We start from the raw sequence: 18,499 nt of genomic DNA on the forward strand, positions 1-18,499 counted from the left end.
ATTTCCTTTTTCACATCAAACCTGAAGTTGTAGGGGGGAAGGCACCCAACAATCATATATAATTAGCATTTACTGTATGCAGAGCACTGTACTAAGCGCTTGTGGGGGTGGGGACAGACAGTATAACAGTATAAAAGCATATTGCCCAAAATGAGCTCCACGCTTGAGTCTGTTCAGTTTTGGTTGGCAACACAGATCAATGCTGGCATTAGGACTTGTGACTAACCAATGGAATCATGACTGCAGCATGCCACATTTAGATGTACTAACGTCTTCAGCTCCCAGAATTCAATCTATTGGGAGGGATTTAATAACAGAAAAAGCTAGGAATTACTTTCACTTGCCTAGAGGGGTGATTGGCTCAGGTGAACAATAAACATGTACTTCAGGGCTTAATTTTTGTACAGTGAGAGATATAATTTCTTTTGCTTTAGGAACTAACACTAGTCATTAGAAGAGAACACTAAAACCTTTTGATGTTAAATGTGATGCTAATTAGGGGAAGCAACATGGCGTAGTGGATAGAGCAGAGACCTGGGAGTAAGAGGGTCATGAGTTCTAATCCCACTCTGCCACTTGTCTTCTGTGTGATTTTAGACGTCACTTGACTTCTCTCTGCCTTAGTTACCTCATCTGTAAAATTGGGAATTAGACTATGAGCCCTATGTGGGACAGGGACTGTGTTCAACCCAATTTACTTGTATCCACCCCAGCACTTAATACAGTGCCTGGCACATAGAAAACACTTAACAAATACCAATATTAATATTATTACTATTATTAATAAATGTCTACCTTTAGAGCCCACTCCTGCAGCCATTGTAATCCGAGTATTACTGGTGATTTCCATATCTCTTTTGCCTGTAAAAATTAAAATTTCATAATCAATCAGTGGTTTTTATTGAGCATGTACTCTGTGCAGAGCACTGTACTAGGTAATTGGGGAAAGTACAAATCAATAATATTGGTAGATATGATCCTTGCCCACAAGGAGCTTACAATCTATGGGAAAGTCAACGTCTGTCCTTAATCAACTAAAGGAAAGTTCAGTAGTGAATGAACAGCTAATATTAAACATAATATTAAGAAATCTACAATGCCTAACACACCCTGAGCGATTTTTATTTCACCCAGTCACCAAACATTCAAACACAGATATGAAAATAGCATCAGGAAAAATCCTATCGAGGATTTAGTTTTACAATTTATGCAGTATGTCTAACATGAATACAATGAAGAATTCCAACAGTTATCTACCTGTCTTAAATTCAGGCAACAATTCAGATGATGTTTTCCTTTTAGATGAGCAGACTTTGAAGGCAAGGCTTTTGAAAAATCCAAATCCCTAAAAAAGTTCAGGCAAACACATTTTACGCTTAACTCCCAAAGTGCACAATTAAAAATTCAACGATTTCACAACATCTTTTAAGTGTAAAACATTCAAGCATCCGATAAGCATGATTTATCCTAATGAAGTTTTCCATATTTCTATAAATAAAGGTAAACAAAAGAATAATAAACTATCCCATGACTCCCTTTGTTGTAATTAATGACCTGGGGACCACCTCTCAGGGGTCACCCCAAAATTTCAAAAAGGCCTTGTCATCCAGAACCTCAGCCTTTCAAATCAACCGGGGAAGAACAACCTCCTTCAAGAGGCAGGTAAATTACTCAATAAAGCGTTCACCATGTGTTAGTAAATAGTGGAGAAAGGACACATGTCTAGACAATGGGAGATTTGTCTTCCAATCCTCGATCTCTCACTTTCCCTTTTTCCTCTTTCCTATTTCTTGAACTCTCTTGAATCTCACAGGGAGGTTGGGAGGATGGATGAGACAATACTATCAAGTTCCTCTAGACTGTAAGCACCGTGTGGGCAGGAGACATGCCTTCCAAGTCTGTTATATTGTACTCTCCCAAATGCTTAGTATAGTCCTCAGCACACAATAAGTGGTCAATAAATATGATTGATTAGCAACAGTGTTTGATGAGTTCCAACTATGAGCAATGCCCTCTTCCAGGCACTGTATGTTGAATAACAAAGGAAGGATAAAATGTGGTTCTTTCCTCACAGGATTTTGCAATCTAATAGAGGAGATAAGTCCAGTAGACAAGCATGAACATCTTACAACACTAGGTAAGGTGAACTAGGTGTTTATATATACAACTAACAGAAATGCTCAAGTTGAGTGGACGGTGAGGTGAGGGGTATTGTGGGAAGAGCTCATGAGGTGTTGGAATTTGTAGGGCTTGAAGAAGTGGCTAAAGTCTGGTTTGGGGAAAAAATTAAGTGGGAAGGATTATAATAGTGCACAGATTTCCTTGGGTTGAGTGGAGAGAAAGACCTAGGAGGAAGACAGCAGAGAGTTGTGAAGTCCACAAAGAAAATATTTCACTTGATATTATTGTTGAGTTCCTGTCGACTTCCACTGATTCATTCATTCATTCAATCGTATTTTTGAGCACTTATTGTGTGCAGAGCACTGTACTAAGCTCTTGGAAAGTACAATTTGGCAACAGATAGATACAATCCCTAACCAAAAACGGGCTCACAGTCTATAAAGAAGTGCCACCATCCAATGTGTGGAAGAGAAGAGACTTGCCGTTCTGTGTAATATGCGATTGGACTGGGGGCAGAGGGACAATAGGGGATGATGAATAAAGTTGTTAAAATTACCCAGTAGTTAGGTCATAAGGGCTCTTTCTAGGGCAAAGGGATGGCGAGAAGGAGGCAGGTATGTGGAAATTTGTTTCCCGAATCTATTTTATGCCCAATAAAATAAACTATTCCTCATGGCACGTGAACAGAAAGCATCCTAAAACTTTTAGAAACTCCTTCATTTTGGAGGGCCAGATAAAACTACCCAGGGCTTTTAGTTTAGCTAGACTACCACACAGTTGGCCATTTAATTAGCGATGCCATGTTTCAGATACATATAAACAACTAAACTGCTTTTAGAAAACAGAACTGATCCTTACAAACTACAGGGTTATCAAGGGAAGGAGTCTCGAGATACATTTGGGCTTTTGTTTTATTCTTCTCTTTCACTTCACTAAAGTTATTCAAAAATAAAATCCTACATAAAAAAAAATCAAGACAACAATAAACCTTTGTTATGGAAAGAGTAAGACTCTACGGATTTAAAATAATTTTCTTGGTTCCCTGATTTTGAACTATTCCTTTCCACCCCACGATCCTGTTGATAGCACCTGTTCTTCCTGTATCTAACAAACGTGAAGAAAGGAGAAGTATGGAAGGATTTCCAGGTACCTAAGAAGAAGAAGAAAAATATCTTTTTCTTTTGGGACCATCGAGTTCCAAACCATCTGCTACTTTTCTGCTGTGTGATCTTGGGAAAGTCACTTGGCTTCTCTATATCTTAGCGACTTCATTCATAAAATGGGGATAAAGTGAACCCCATGTGGAACATGGACTGTGTCCAACCTGATTAGTTTGTATCTGCCCCAGAGATTGGAACAGTGCCCGGCACAAAGTGCTTAAATACCATACAAAAAATCCCCAAACTGCTAAAATTACAACACTACTTCCCTATGGATGGGGCTTGAGAGAAAAAAGCGAGTACGGATGAGTGGGTAGATTTTTGGTTGTTGTTTTGTGTGAAAAATTTTCACCCAGTCATTGTTGGGCACATGACCACGCAGGCTGTGTGCATGTGTGTAATTGTGTTTGTGTACAGTTGGTTATGTGGGTGGGGGTGTAGATCTGTTTGTGGGGGTATGTTTGTGTGACCAGAAGTTGAATAAATTTATATGAGGGAGTCATGGATGGGGCTGCTTTGTTCCCTGCAGAGAATCTGTGATTATTTAATTCCCCCAGCAGGCTTAGGTTCTATAAAGATGATAATACGTAGTGTGGTGGGAAAAACGTGGATTCAATAATGATAAACATTAATAGCAAAGTGATGGTAAAATGAAACTCTTTATTCCTTTGCAGAATTTTTAATATTGCCTAGCTTCACTACTTCCCCCGTCTCCTGAACTTGCTTCTGGACACTGAGAACCTAGACACCATATATATAATGTTATGATCACCTCCTCGATTCTTGACCAAACAAGCTACCCAAGTTCATTCTGAGAATATGTTCATAGGGAAGACCTGGACTCTGAAAAAATTGCTACTTAGTTTTTTTCCTGAATGGAGAAGATGTATTTTGGACCCAGATATTCCTGTACTTACATTTCCAAAAAAAATGTGATTGAGGGAAGACAATCAGTCACCTGTAACTGAATTAATTCTTTTGTGTTTCTCCAATCTCCATGAATTTCAAGTCATCCTGTTAATGATTTTACTTTTAGTATACCTAATAACCTTGATAGGAAGCTCCCTCTTAGTGTTGGTCTCCACTGTGGACCCTGCCCTTCAAACCCCCATGTACTTTTTCCTCAGGAGCCTGTCCCTTGTGGATATCGGCTACACCACTGTCATCATTCCCAAAATGCTAACCAATTTCCTGTCTAAGGTTAAAAGTATTTCCTTTGATGGATGTGCAGCCCAGATGTATTTTGCCTTCTTTTTCAGGTCCACAGAGGGTTGGATCCTGACAACGATGGCTTATGACAGACATGCTGTCATCTGTGATAAGCTCCACTATTCACTCATCATGAACTGAAGGTTCTGTCTGCAGCTGGCCCTGGCTTCCTGGCTATTAGGGATTCCCATGGCAACAATACGGACTACAATGATGTTTTCACTGTCCTTCTGTGGGCCTAATGTAATTAATCATTTCTCTGTGATAGCCCTCCCCTCTTAGACCTGGTATGCACGGACAGTTTCGCATTTGAGATATACAGTGTAGCCATGGCTGTTATCATCCTGACGCTCCCCTTTGGAGCGATTATTGTATCTTCTGTCAGCATCCTCGTCACCATCCTGAAGCAGTCCTCCGTCGAGGGCCGTCGCAAAGCCTTCTCCACCTGCTCATCCCATCTCATTGTGGTCTCACTGTTCTTTGGGTCTGCGGGTTTGACTTATTTCCAAGTGAAAGCCTCCTACTCTCCTGAGACCAAAAAGCTGTTTTCTTTCTCTTATTCAATCTTCACTCCCAGGCTTAATCCCCTGATCTACAGTCTGAGGAATCAAGAGGTGAAAAGTGCTCTGAAGAGAATTCTGGGTAAAATGATATCTCCCCAGGATCTGAGAGGCTCTGATTTGTGAAGTTGACTTTTTTATTGAGGTGTAAAATCAATGACTTTGCTCAGGCACTATTACTTGGCACATTCCCATCTTTATCATTTGCTGAGGGCTCACTGAATGCATGGAATATTCTGGGCTCTTGGAAAGACCATGGAGAAGTGTCATAGTCCCGGTCCTGGTTCTCAGAATTAAAATAGACAACAACAGTAAGAACTCAGGCCAGGAAGAAATGAAATACCAAGACATCAACAAGTAAAATTGAGCATTTTCTCCATCAATTAATGGTAGTGATTGAGGCCTTACTCTTTGCAGAGCATGAAGGCAATCTTTTGTAGCATTACAGAATTATTGATATGTATTAATGTTCTATTGTTTTATTTTAAAAGTTTGAAGAGAAGATCAGAAAAGAATATTTAGGAGCTCCTGGAAGTTGAAGGTTAGGTTGATTTTTCATCTCACAGACAAGTTCCTCTGCTCCTGATCCACTCCCATTTCCAGGATCACTACCCTGTTCTTCTAGGGAATTGTCCCTTATTTGTATTTAAACAGGTGCTGTCCATGTCTGAAAATCCAATTATGGGTTTGATTTTTGAAACAAAACCATAAGTGAAGTGACATCTAGTAATTATCTGTATGCAAGAGAGCTCAAGGAAAGTATTCTTGTAATTCCAAAAGAAAAAAATAATCTCCTTGAATAGTAAAATCGATAGATCTACCATTTATTCAATTCCATTTATCAGGATTTTTTTAATGGTACCAAATGCTTACTATGAGTTAGGCACTGTATTAAGCATTGGGGTTAATACGAGCTCATCAGGTTTTGCATAGCCCATGTCCCACATGAGGCTAACAGTCTTAATCTCCATTTTACAGATAAGACAACCTGAGGCACAGAGAAGTGAAGTGGCTTGTCCAAGGTCACACAGCAGACAAGTGGTGGAGCTATTAGAATTAAGGTCTTTCTGACTCCCAGACCCATGGTTTATACACTAGGTCACACTGCTTCTCAATTTAATTTATATAGACTAGGTTGTGCATATCATGTTTTGGGTGGGGTTATCATTTGGTAAATTAAAATAGAATTGAAGGTAAACTTGACCCTTTAGAAGGTGTTTCATGAACAACAGTTAGAAATTCAAGAGGGATTAGAGGAAAGTAGCACACTTAAAGAAGAAGCTTGAACAAATAATCAAGACTCACATGGTCGTCACAGTCAGAGGAGGGAGAGCAGGTGTTGAATCCCTATTTTGCAAAAGCACAGAGAAGGTCACAGTAATTAAATGTGCAGAACTGAGATTAGAACCCAGATTCTTTGACTCCCAGACCCATGCCCTTTGACCTTCGATATGCTGCTACCTATAATGAAAATTATTCATTGGCTTGGGGTCTTGGATTAGGAATCCACTTGTTGATGAATTAGTTTAAGAGCTGTGGTCCCCTCCTGCTTTTTTCAGTCTGAGTATCAGTGGGTTAAGCATACCAGTAGAGAAGAAGGAGAGCAGCTTGTCCATATTACCTCAGTGACTTGCCTCGGCCAGAGAATACATGAGGATAACAGATTCAAAGATCAAGGGGGTGACAATGTGCTGGGAGGAGCAGATGGTGCAGGCTTTGTGGCCTGAAAGAAGGAGAGATGATTTCGGCATATTACAGAAGTATTAAGAGGAAAAGAACCATTACAATCAGCGTAGTCACATCTTACGGCAGAAGCACAACTTCAGTACTGATGCAAGTCACAGAAATAATGGCTAATTTTATCCAAATCACAAAGGGCTGTGTAGAGACTCAATATATTTTCTCTATCTGGCCTGGAAGGGCCCTTTCTTGTAGCAGCCACCAGCTGGACACCCACTTTGTAGCTCATGATAGGTGGGTAATGCAAGGGGTTACATATAGCCACATAACAAGAGCATTCCCATGGCCTAGTGGAGGGAGTGTGGGCCTGGGAGTCTGAAGGACCTAGGTTCTAATCCCAACTCTACAACCTGTCGGCTTGTGTGAATTTGGGCTGGGTATTTCACTTCTTGGTGTCTCAGTTCTCACATCTGGAACCCGTTCTTGGGGAGGGATTGTCTCTATTTGATGCTGAATTGCAATTTCCAAGTGCTTAATACAGTGCTCTGCACAAAAGTGAGTGCTCCATAAATATGATTGAATGAAAGAATAAATGAAAAAGATGATGATGAAAACTATTAGCCCAATGTGGGAAATTAATTGGGTCTGACCTGATTAGTTTGCAGTTACACCTATGCTTAGTACAGTGCTTGGCAAATAGTAAATGCTTAAAAATGCCATAAAAATAATATACCATCATTATCAGGAGGACACATTCTGTTGCTCCTAGAAAAATCAAAGTATACAGCAGAGATGCACAAACAGGGAAAGCAATAGTCTGTCCTGTGTCCAAAGGTCCACCAGCATTCTGGGAGAGTAACTGTGGGTAACAGATTTCTAGGGGAAAGGTATAGGGGAATGTGGAGTGTTTGCTTGGCCTTGGTTTTATTCCTTCCAGTAATAGTCATGTTAATGACCAGGAATAACCCAAAAAGATGGCTCTGCAGTCTGGGAACACTGGAAAACTCCCATGAGAATAAATTACATAACGTTGTTATGATTTCCCATCAACATAATAATAATAAAATTATGGTATTTGATAATTACTCACTATGTGCCAATCAGTGTTCTATGTGCAGAGGTAGATACAAGATAATTGGGTTGGACACAGTCCCTTGTTCCAAATAGAGCTCACAGGTTTAATCTCCATTGTATTGATGAGGGAACTGAGGCACAGAGAAATGAAGTGTATTGCCCAAGGTCACACAGCAGAAAAGTGGTAGAGCCATGACCTCTGACTCCCAGGCCCATGTTCTATATGTATTTCATCTGCAAAATGGAACAGTCCAAGACTGATACTTAGGAATAGAATGCTTGTATTGGGAGTCATTGAAAACAGAAATATTCTTAATTCTTTATTATTAAGTCAATGCATTTCATATACTTTTTACATGCAATTCAAGGTTTCTGTCATTAGGTTCATCAATAAAAGTCATGTAACTTACGTATCAATGAACCAAGTTATCTTGGTTCATTGGAATGGTTTTACACACCCCTGGAGCAGTCATTCACTTCATCTTTCCCAAGATTTATGCAAATCACTCTGGAATATTTAAGATACTGCCACACAAGTTCGTTGTCAGTATTTATCCATACATTCCCGGGAACATGGGTGAAAGTTGTAAACTCACTCTGGGCAGGGAACCTTTCTGCTAAGTCTGTTGTATTGTACTCTTCCAAGCACTTATCACAGCGCTCTGCACATAGTGAGGACTGAATAAATACCAGTGATTGATGTTAATTGTAACAGCAGGTGTTTATTTGAGTCTCATGTTTGAAAAGGATTAGTGTCTGATTTTTATTAACGCCTGTCTCCCCCTCTACTCTGTATGTTCGCTGTGGGCAGGGAATGTATCTACCAACTTTCCCATATGGTTAGCACAGCGGTCTGCACACAGTAAGTGCTCAATAAATAGCAGTGGTGGTGATGATTTGGTCTACTTCAGTGCCCTCCTAGGCTTTGCTTACGCTTTGACATACACTGAATGAGTACCATAATTAGTATCCATAGAGGTCGTCTGAAATAACTCCATGAAACCTTCCCCAGTGAAGCAATACTTAAAGCAGTGCAGTTGATAAGTATTAATGATGAGGATTTTAGATGCCATATTCATATTGGCCAAATCACTTAAACTGTAAGCTCCTTATAGTTAGGGAACTTGACTGCCACCTCTGTTAAATTGTACTCTCCCAAAACTGTGCTTTGCACACATTAATCACTCCATAAATATAATCGAGATTAATAATAAGAATTATAGTGAAAGTGATATTTAGCCACTTATTACGTGCCAGGCACTGCACATAACAGTAGGGTAGATAGAAGATAATCAGATCAGGCACAGTCCATTGTATTGATGAGGGAATTAAGGCACAGAGAAATGAAGTGTCATGCCCAAGGTCACACAGCAGAAAAGTGGTAGAGCAATGACCACTGACTCCTAGGCCCATGCTCTATATGTATTTCATCTGCAAAATGAAACAGTCAAAGGTTGATACTTAGGAATAGAATGCTTGGATTGAGAGTCATTGCACATGGGGATCTCAGGCAATGTCAGAGGGAAGATTATTGAACCCCCATTTTACAGATGAGGTAACTGAGGCACAGAGAAGTTAAGTGACTTGCCCAAGGCCACACAGCAGACGAGTGGCTGCACAGGATTAGAACCAAGATCCTCTGACTACCAGACGTAGGCTCTTTCCATTAGACCATGTGGTTTCCTGTGGACTTGGGCTTCTGCTGTTGCTCTTGTCACTTGTTGTGGTTCAGACTGCTTTCACTGTTTTCAGTCTTCCTTGGGCTCAGCACAGCTCACACCCCTACTTCTCTAAAAGGGCAAAGCTCTGCATTCTACAGGTGAGGACCAGAGCAGCTTGACTCTTGACTCTTCTGCCTGTGGTTAGTATGCATTGAACATCATTTCACATTGCTTGGTGCTTAATATAAGCTCTATAAGCTCTTAGTACACTGCTCTGCACACAGTAAGTGCTTAATAAATCTGACTGACTGACTGAATGAATGAATAAATGAATGAAGCACATCTCCAATCTCACCTCTCAGTCCAGTAAGATGAGGCTTGTCCAAGCACATCAATTGCATTCTGAAAGTAACCTAAAAAAACTTTGTGATTGCTCAGAATATCAAGTGATTAGAAGATGGGTGTGATAACAGTGATCGTGTATTTCTTACTAAGATAACTGCTTGGGCCTCCAATATGTCGTTATTACAACTCTTTATTTATAATAATTTATTCATCATTAATATTAATTGTGCTGGTAATCAGTAGTATTTATTGAAAATTCACTGTGTGCAGAGCACTGTACTGAATGCTTGGGAGAGTCTCATATAACAATATAAAAGAGTTTGTAGCTATAGTCCCAGTCCACAGTGAGCTTACAATCTAGGGGGGGAGACAGACACTAATATAAATAAATGAATAAATTATTACGGATATGTACATAATGGCTGTGGAGCTGAGGGTCAGGGAGGGATTTATAGTGGGTACAGGGCTTTCTTAGGTCTGTACGAATTACATAGGTAGATCTTCAAATTATAATTCTACCTATTTAGGGAGAACCTCGGAGAAAGGAGAAATAGGCTAAACTTCGTGGTGACATAAAACTACAGGAGGCAAATTTAAAGAAGAGAAGCCAATCAAATGGGCCCAGGGAGATATATAAAAGAGGATAAGGACTAAACATTATTCAATTTTCACATTTCTCCTTTCCCATATGTACAATCTTCAAAACTCTCAAACACAAGTAAATGTTTTGAGAACTTAGAATTGTTTGATACCTTGATTCTCCCAGAGTTTAAGGTGGCTCATTGGAATGAGGTGGGATGCAACACCTGAAAGAGTTTACAACTTCAGAGAAGTAGCATAGCCTAATGAAAAGAGCAAAGGCCTCAGAGTCAGAGGGCTGGTGTCCTAATCTTGGCTCTGTCACATGTCTGTTTTGTGACCTTCGGCAAGTCAGCATGGCTTAGTGGATACAGCACAGGCCTGAAAGTCAGAAGATCATGGGTTCTAATCCTGGCTCACCCACTTGTCTGCCATGTGACCTTGGGAAAGTCGCTTCACTGGACTCAGTTATCTTACCTTAAAAATGGGGATTGATACTGTGAGCCCCACATAGGACTGACTGTCCAACATGATTTCCTTGTATCCACCCCAGCACTTAGTATAGTGGCTGGCTCATTTTAAGCACTTAACAAATACCAATGTTATTATTATCATTATTATTATTAAAGCCATTTCTCTATATTTGTTACCTCATCTGAAATGTAGGAATAAAGACTATAAGCCCCAAGTGGGATATGGATTATGTCCAAACTGATTAGCTTGTATTTACCCCTGTGCTTAGTAGGTTGCCTGGCAAATAATAAGCACGTAACAAATACTATGAAGAAAGCAAACAAAATCAAAAGGTTCTGCCCTGGGCAATGTAACTGAGCTGGATGTCATTGCTATTCAAAATAGAGGAGAATCTAGTTCAATGTGTTGGAATCCAAGAGAGGCTTACAAAACATTGGCAGGCACACCAGTGAGCCCTCTTTATGTAATGAAATGGTTTAGAGACATGACTCTAGAAATTGGTCTAGATAATGAACTGTGTCCCCTCTCAGTATTGCATTTGGAGAGTTTCCAGTACTCTACTAGTCTTGGCTATGGAAGGGAGAGTCAAGCAGAGGCATACCCCTTCCATTTCTAGCTTGGGCAGTGGCTAGTGAATGGAAGGCAATCTTCTGCAAGTCAAACCTCACCTGTGCTGGTCAGCAACAGCATGGAGAGAGTTTAGGGTGACGATTCAAGGAAGGAGGCAATGGTAAACCACTTCCATATTTTTACCAAGGAAATTATATGGATATACTACCAGAATGATTGCAGATGGAGTTGGGGCGTTCTGGGAGTGAAGCAGCATGGCAGAGTGGAAAGAGCACGGCCTTGGGAGTCAGAGATCATGGGTCCTAATCCCAGCTCCACCACCTGTCACCTGTGTGACTTTGGACAAGTCACTTAACTTCTCTGTGTCTCAGTTGCCTCATCTGTAAAATGGGGATTAAGACTGTGAGCCCCAAATGGGACTACCTGGTCACCTTGTATTTATTCAATCATGATTATTGAGCGCTTACTGTGTGCCCCTCCAGTGCTTAGAACAGTGCTTTGCACATAATAAGTGCTTAACAAACACCATTATTATTATTATTATCATGTGTCTATGGAGTCGGTATGCTGTCGGAGATGGGTCAACAGCATAAGACAGAAAATAAACTGCCTGCTAAGCGTGCTTCAAAACATTTAGCATACCTGATCCTATAAAAATGATGTTTTTGTCATAATTTTTAGGAGATATAGGAATGCTTCTGTAAGACAATAGATGCTTTTTGGTAGTAACATTAAGGACATGTTCCATATAATATTTTCCAATGCTAATAATAATGATGATAATGATAGTAATGATGATGATTTCTGTTAAACTCTTACTATGTGTCAAACACTGTTCTAAGCGCTGGCATAGATTCAGTCTAATCAGGTTAGACACAGTCTCTGTCCCACATAGGGCTCACAGTCTTAAATCCTTATTTTTACAGATGGGGTAACTGAGGCCCAGGGAAATGATGTGACTTGCCCGAGGTCACACAGCAGACAAGTGGCAGAGTCAGGATTAGAACCTAGGTCCTTCTGACTTCCATGCCCATGCTCTATCCAATAGGCTAAATGAACTGAACATCACATTTAAAAGGCTGTTACTAAAAAATGTAAAATGGTACAGTGCCTCCTTAGGTTTTGCTTATGCTTTGACATACACTAAATGAGTATCTTTTATTTTATTTTAATGGCATTTATTAAGCACTTACTATGTACAAAGCACTGTTCTAAGCGCTGGGGAGGTTACAAGGTGATTAGGTTGTCCCACGGTGGGCTCACATTTAATCCCCATTTTCCAGATGAGGTAACGGAGGCACAGAGAAGTCAAGTGACTTGCCCAAAGTCACACAGCTGACAAGTGGCAGAGCCGGGATTTGAACCCACGACCTCTGACTCCAAAGCCCGGGCTCTTTCCACTGAACCACGCTGCTTCTCAATACTTAATATCCATAATATCCATGTAATATGGTAATTTATTCCCAGTGGATTTGCTAACTAAATCAATTAGCTGTAGTTCTAATTCTGGTATGGAGAGGTTTAACAAGCCATCAAAAGAACAGAAAATAAAATTAGGTTGTCAAAAAATTAGATGATAAAAAATTCAAGGTAGAAATCTCAACTAACACCAAAACCAGTCCACTTATCACTTTCCCTCTGACCCAGATTTTCTTTCCTACCTTTTTCTCCCCCTCTCCCTAACTTTGGATCATTGGCCTGGGAATTTGGGACTGTAGCTGTTCAGGTAGATCTAAACTATTGGTTTAAGACTCTAGAAACTTTAGTTCTGTTTACAAGGTTCAACTCCTGCAACCATCCACTTGGTGCTTGAAATATTTGTGAGGATTCAGATCCCAAATTGATTTTTATTCTGAAAAAAAACCTTTAAGAAATTATATCTGCCCTAAGCAGACTTGACAATCACATAATCATACCTCCTTCCCTTCCCCACAGCACCTGTATATATGTATATATGTTTGTACATGTTTATTACTCTATTTATTTATTTATTTTACTTGTACATATCTAGTCTATTTATTTTATTTTGTTAGGATGTTTGGTTTTATTCTCTGTCTCCCCCTTTTTAGACTGTGAGCCCACTATTGGGTAGGGACTGTCTCTATATGTTGCCAACTTGTACTTCCCAAGTGCTTAGTACAGTGCTCTGCATACAGTAAGCACTCAATAAATACGATTGATGATGATGATGATATTTGGTTCATGGGATTAAATCAGGAGTGTAAATATGTACATATTCATTATTCCATTCATTTTATTATGTGTTTATACCTATAATTCAATTTATTTATAGTGATGCTTTTGAGGCTTGTTAACTTGTTTGTTTTTCTTTGTTGCCCATCTCCCCACTTCTAGACTGTGAGCCCGTTGTTGAATAAGGATTGTCTCTATTTGTTGTTCGAATTGTACTTTCCAAGTGTTTAGTACAGTGCTCTGCACACAGTAAGCGCTCAATAAATATGATTGAATGAATGAATGAAATATGATTGAATGAATGAAAGTAAAAAGAAAGTTGTGTAAACTATGAGAAGTCAATTTGAGCCACACTCAGTGTAGTTTAGTACTTATTTACTCTTAGGCTCCTTAGTCAATTAATCATTACATTTAATTTCTGTTTACTTGTATTGATGTCTGTCTCCCCACCCTGCCTCCAAGACTGTGAGCTCCTTGTGGGCAGGGATTGTCTCTCTTCATTACTGTATTGTACTTTCCCAAGCTCTTAGTACAGTGCTCTGCACAAATTAAGTGTTCAACAAATACGATTGAAAGAATGAATTTAATTGAGGAGCAAATAGAAGTAAAAGCAAGTCCCACATACTGGATGTCTGACCATGTGAAATAGGCAAAGATTCCTATTTTGAAACAGTGTCACCCTGGATGAAAAACAGTGAATACCGAAGGCATACCTGTATTCTCTCTCGGTTTTTGAAGTAACCAGAAGGTGGATTTCTAGGGACCAGGAATAGAGTTTCTTGGAATCCAAGCATGATGATCCAATAGGAAAACAGCTTTCTAGTTTAAGTGATATTAGAATAACTGTGACAGAAACTTTTTCAGGGCAACAGTCACCTCCTTGTTTCTCAGACTGTATATAATGGGGTTAAACATTGGTGTTACAATGGTGTAGAACAGAGACAGAAATTTATCCGCATCTGCTGAGTGCCTTGACTTGGGCCTTAGATATGTGATGAAAGCAGATCCAAAGAACAAGGTGATAACTATGAGGCGGGAAGAACAGGTGGAGAAGGCTTTGTGCTTCCCCGTGGCTGAAGGTAACTTCAGGATGGTGGAGGTGATTTTTACATAGGACACGAGTATTAAGAGAAATGGGGCTGTTCCAAAGAGCAGAGATACAGCATAGACTGAGAGTTCATTCATAGCTGTTCCATAGAGTTCCGACAGGCCAGTTGAAATATTGGTGAAAAAATATCACAGAAAAAATGGTTCAGCTTGTTGGAATCATTGAAGGGCTGGGAGAATATCTGATACGTCTGCCCTATCTGGACTGGAATGCCACCGATCCAGGAACCAGCTGCCATCTGGAGATATGCCTTGTCATCCATGATGATTGAATACTGTAGGGGGTTACAGATGGCCACATAACGATCATATGCCATCACAGACAGGAGGAAGCACTCCGTGGTTCCAAACATAAGAAAGAAATACTTCTGGGCAGCACAGGCTGAAGAAGGAATCATTGTACTTTGTGTCCAAAGGTTCACCAGCATTCTGGGGAGAGTCACAGAAGTGTAACCCACTTCTAAGAAGGACAAATTCCTAAGTAAGAAATACGTAGGGGTATGGAGAGCTTGATCAGTTTTGGTTATTAAAATGATTAAGCTATTTCCCATCATGATCATCATGTAAATGACTAAGAATGTTGCAAAAAGAAAAGTCTGCAGTTTGGGAGCGTTGGAGAATCCCATCAGAACAAACTCTGTCACGGTGGTGTGATTTTGTCTTGTAAGTTTCATCTCTAGAAATAGCAATGTCAAAGAATGCAAGTCAGGACAAAGCATCGTGCACTGATCCTCAATAGAAGAGCAAACAAAATCAACCAATCAATGGGATTTATCAAGCACTTATTATTTGCAGAGCACTCTACTAATCACTTGGGAGACTACAACAGAATCAGTGGACACATACTCTGTGTATAATGAGCTTACAGTCTAGAAGGAGAGACAGATATCAATATGAGTAAATAATTTATAATACAAAATTTAAAGATATGTACATAAGTGTTGTGGGTTTGAGGTGAGGTGATTATGAAATATCCAAAAATCACAGATCCAAGTCCATAGACATAAATAACAGGTATTGCAATAAAATGCATATGAAAGGAGATGGGATTAATTAGCTTAAAGGACTTTATGGGAGAGTAGGATTTTTGGAGTATGGCTTTTTTCTCCCTTGTTGCCTGGGTGAGAACTAGGCTATTAGCCTCCTTTGGAGTGTGAAAACAAAGATAGACCTAACATAACCCAGCAGTCCCTTTCTTCAGGTTCCCTGGTTAATTTTCCAGCACTGAAGCAATGATGAATGCTTTATGCCTTGAGCTGGTTGGACATCTGAGAAGGAATGACAGTAGGAGCTCTAAACTGAGGTAAAAAAATGAAATATTTCAAAGATACAGTGTAGCAAAAATGCAAAGAGGGAATTGAGGATGGCCAGCTGGGAGGAAGCAGGAGGACAGATCATATGATTGTGCAGACATTAAAAATGTGGTGACTTTAAGAGGGGAAGTTTCAAGGAAACCAGGGTACAGAGGGTGAAACTAAAATAAGGGCACACTCTACATAGGAAATGCACCAATGCTTCCAGGAACAATCTTTTCATGTACTCAATTAGGGGGGAATTAATAGTCCCTCATTAATTTTATCAGTCATACCCACATAATGCATGTATATGTGTAAACATGCATATTCAAATTAGCACAATTCCATACTGAAAATGTCCCTAAATTCAAATGGTTAAGGGTAGAAGTTGCACATTTATTTTCTGAGCTCATGAACTCTGTTTAAAGGATGAAGCAGAAAATGGGTTGGAGAATATATCCAAACTAAATAACACATGTAATGGCAAGAATTCTGAAGCAGAGTTATCTTCCAGTACGTTTAAATGCTCAGTGAAAACATAGAATCAAACAATCAATTTTGTTTTATTGAGTGCTTATTGTGTATGGAACACCGTACTAAGTGTTTGGGAGAGTACAACATAACAGAACTGGCAGACACATTCCCTAACTCAGAGTGGCATACAGTCTAGAGGGGAAGACAGCCATTGGTATAAATGTTATGGATCTGTACTCCCTATGAAGTGACTGTCCATGGATCCATATTAACTAAGAAATTTATTTAGAAGTAAATTTACAAAGATGTGCTAGAAATTGCTCTGCCTCCTCCCAAATCTAACCAAAAGTCTGAAACAATGAAGCAACTCAGTGTTTTTTAAGACTCAAATGGAGAATTGAGGAAATATTCTGACACATGGCTCAGATTACCAATATTATGAAGATTAAAATAAATATCTTATACAATAAACTTAAAAAGAATAATCTTGTAAATTTGTGGGCAGGGAATGTGACTATTTATTGCTTTATTGTACTTCCCCAAGCGATTAGTACAGTGCTCTGCACACAGTAAGTGCTTAATAAATATGATTGAATGAATAAAAGGGTGAACTATATGCTCCATTAACCAGCTAGCTGTGCTTTAACTCTTCTATCTGCCCTCAATTTTCTCAGAAATAAATTTGTGTGACTTGATTTGATTTTCACTAACTTCTGATCCAAAACAATAAAAACGTAAATAAAGTTAAAAATTAGAATAACTGTTTACTACTACAACCACAAGAAGGAGTCGAACAAAAATCTCTAACATGTTGAACCATCAATAGTGCATAATTTTTTATCTTATCCACTCACCTCAATAAAGGGGAAAGAAGGATTCCTCTCCGAGTTTGGAGGTTTACTCTGCCGATCAATTAAGACAAGAAGTTTAATTGGACTGTGGTGTGTGGTTCCCTAGCCGGAGAGATAGTGTGCCCTTTTAAGCATAAGATTCCTACTTCAATCCAAGCATGGCTAGCATATGCATAACATAATTTAAAAATCTTGGACTTCCATTTTGGACAGGGCTAATGCTTTGTAAGGATGAAGACTGATTTTACTTGTCAAAATAGTGGTGATGCTAAGCACTGGAGGTTCAATTTTGAAAAAAAAATTGACCTTTAACAACTCCAAAAGATTTGTATTCCGTTGCAGCACTCCATACAATTTTGAAGTTTCTTACCTATGGAGTGACACTTTCCCTGAAAAACTGAACCAAGGCAATAGATGAAAGTAGTTATTGGATAACCTTTCTATTAAAATTACACTGCCTTTTACTGACTACTCCATAAAAGTCACTTAAAAGAAATCTAGATTTAGTATCACCCTTTGTAGCATCACCCTTTGTTCTTGTAGCTCTTAGTGTATCTTCAGTTTCAGTTGAGTATGTAGAGCTATCCCATTCAAAGACAACAGTTTTGACGATGAGATTGAATTTATGAGTGCATGTCACACTGAGAATGAATTACACCGTGTGCACCTGAAAATATAATAATTTCCAGGAGGAAATAGAGGTATATTTTAAAGCTGGGAATGTTTAAATATGAGAGGTCAGATCAAAAATATTCCCTCTGTTCCTTAGGGATGCCTTGGGCATTCCTTGAAGGTTTTAGTGAAGTAATGCTTATCCTGGTTTGGGAGGGCCATTTTCTGCCACCTTTTCTTCGCTAGAAAATCTTTCAAACTTCAAAATACACAATCCTCATTCTAGAGCAATAAATCAAGAAGCCATGGTGGTTACTGTTTGATTTAATTTGGGCCCAGCAACACAGTTCCTCCAGTAGTGTTTTGTCTATGTCCTCTAGAGGAGACAATCTTTTTGTTCTAAACTAATTAGCTTGTAAGCTTCTAGATGGCAGAGATCATGTCTACTTACTCTAGTCTATGCTCCCAAGTGCTTTGTACAGTTCTCTTCACAGATTGAGTGCTCAATTAGGCCCACTGATGGATTGATTTCCA

General features: G+C 39.3%; 2 pseudogenes; one reads left to right on the forward strand and one right to left on the reverse strand.

The window, feature by feature from the left end:
• Positions 1 to 1,223: 1,223 nt before the first annotated feature.
• LOC119922471 lies at positions 1,224 to 5,176 on the forward strand (annotated as a pseudogene).
• Positions 5,177 to 14,460: 9,284 nt separating this feature from the next.
• LOC119922472 lies at positions 14,461 to 15,452 on the reverse strand (annotated as a pseudogene).
• Between the last annotated feature and the right edge of the window lie 3,047 nt (positions 15,453 to 18,499).

This window comes from Tachyglossus aculeatus, unplaced genomic scaffold (genome assembly GCF_015852505.1).
Source record: "Tachyglossus aculeatus isolate mTacAcu1 unplaced genomic scaffold, mTacAcu1.pri scaffold_102_arrow_ctg1, whole genome shotgun sequence".
NCBI classification, from domain to species: domain Eukaryota; kingdom Metazoa; phylum Chordata; class Mammalia; order Monotremata; family Tachyglossidae; genus Tachyglossus; species Tachyglossus aculeatus.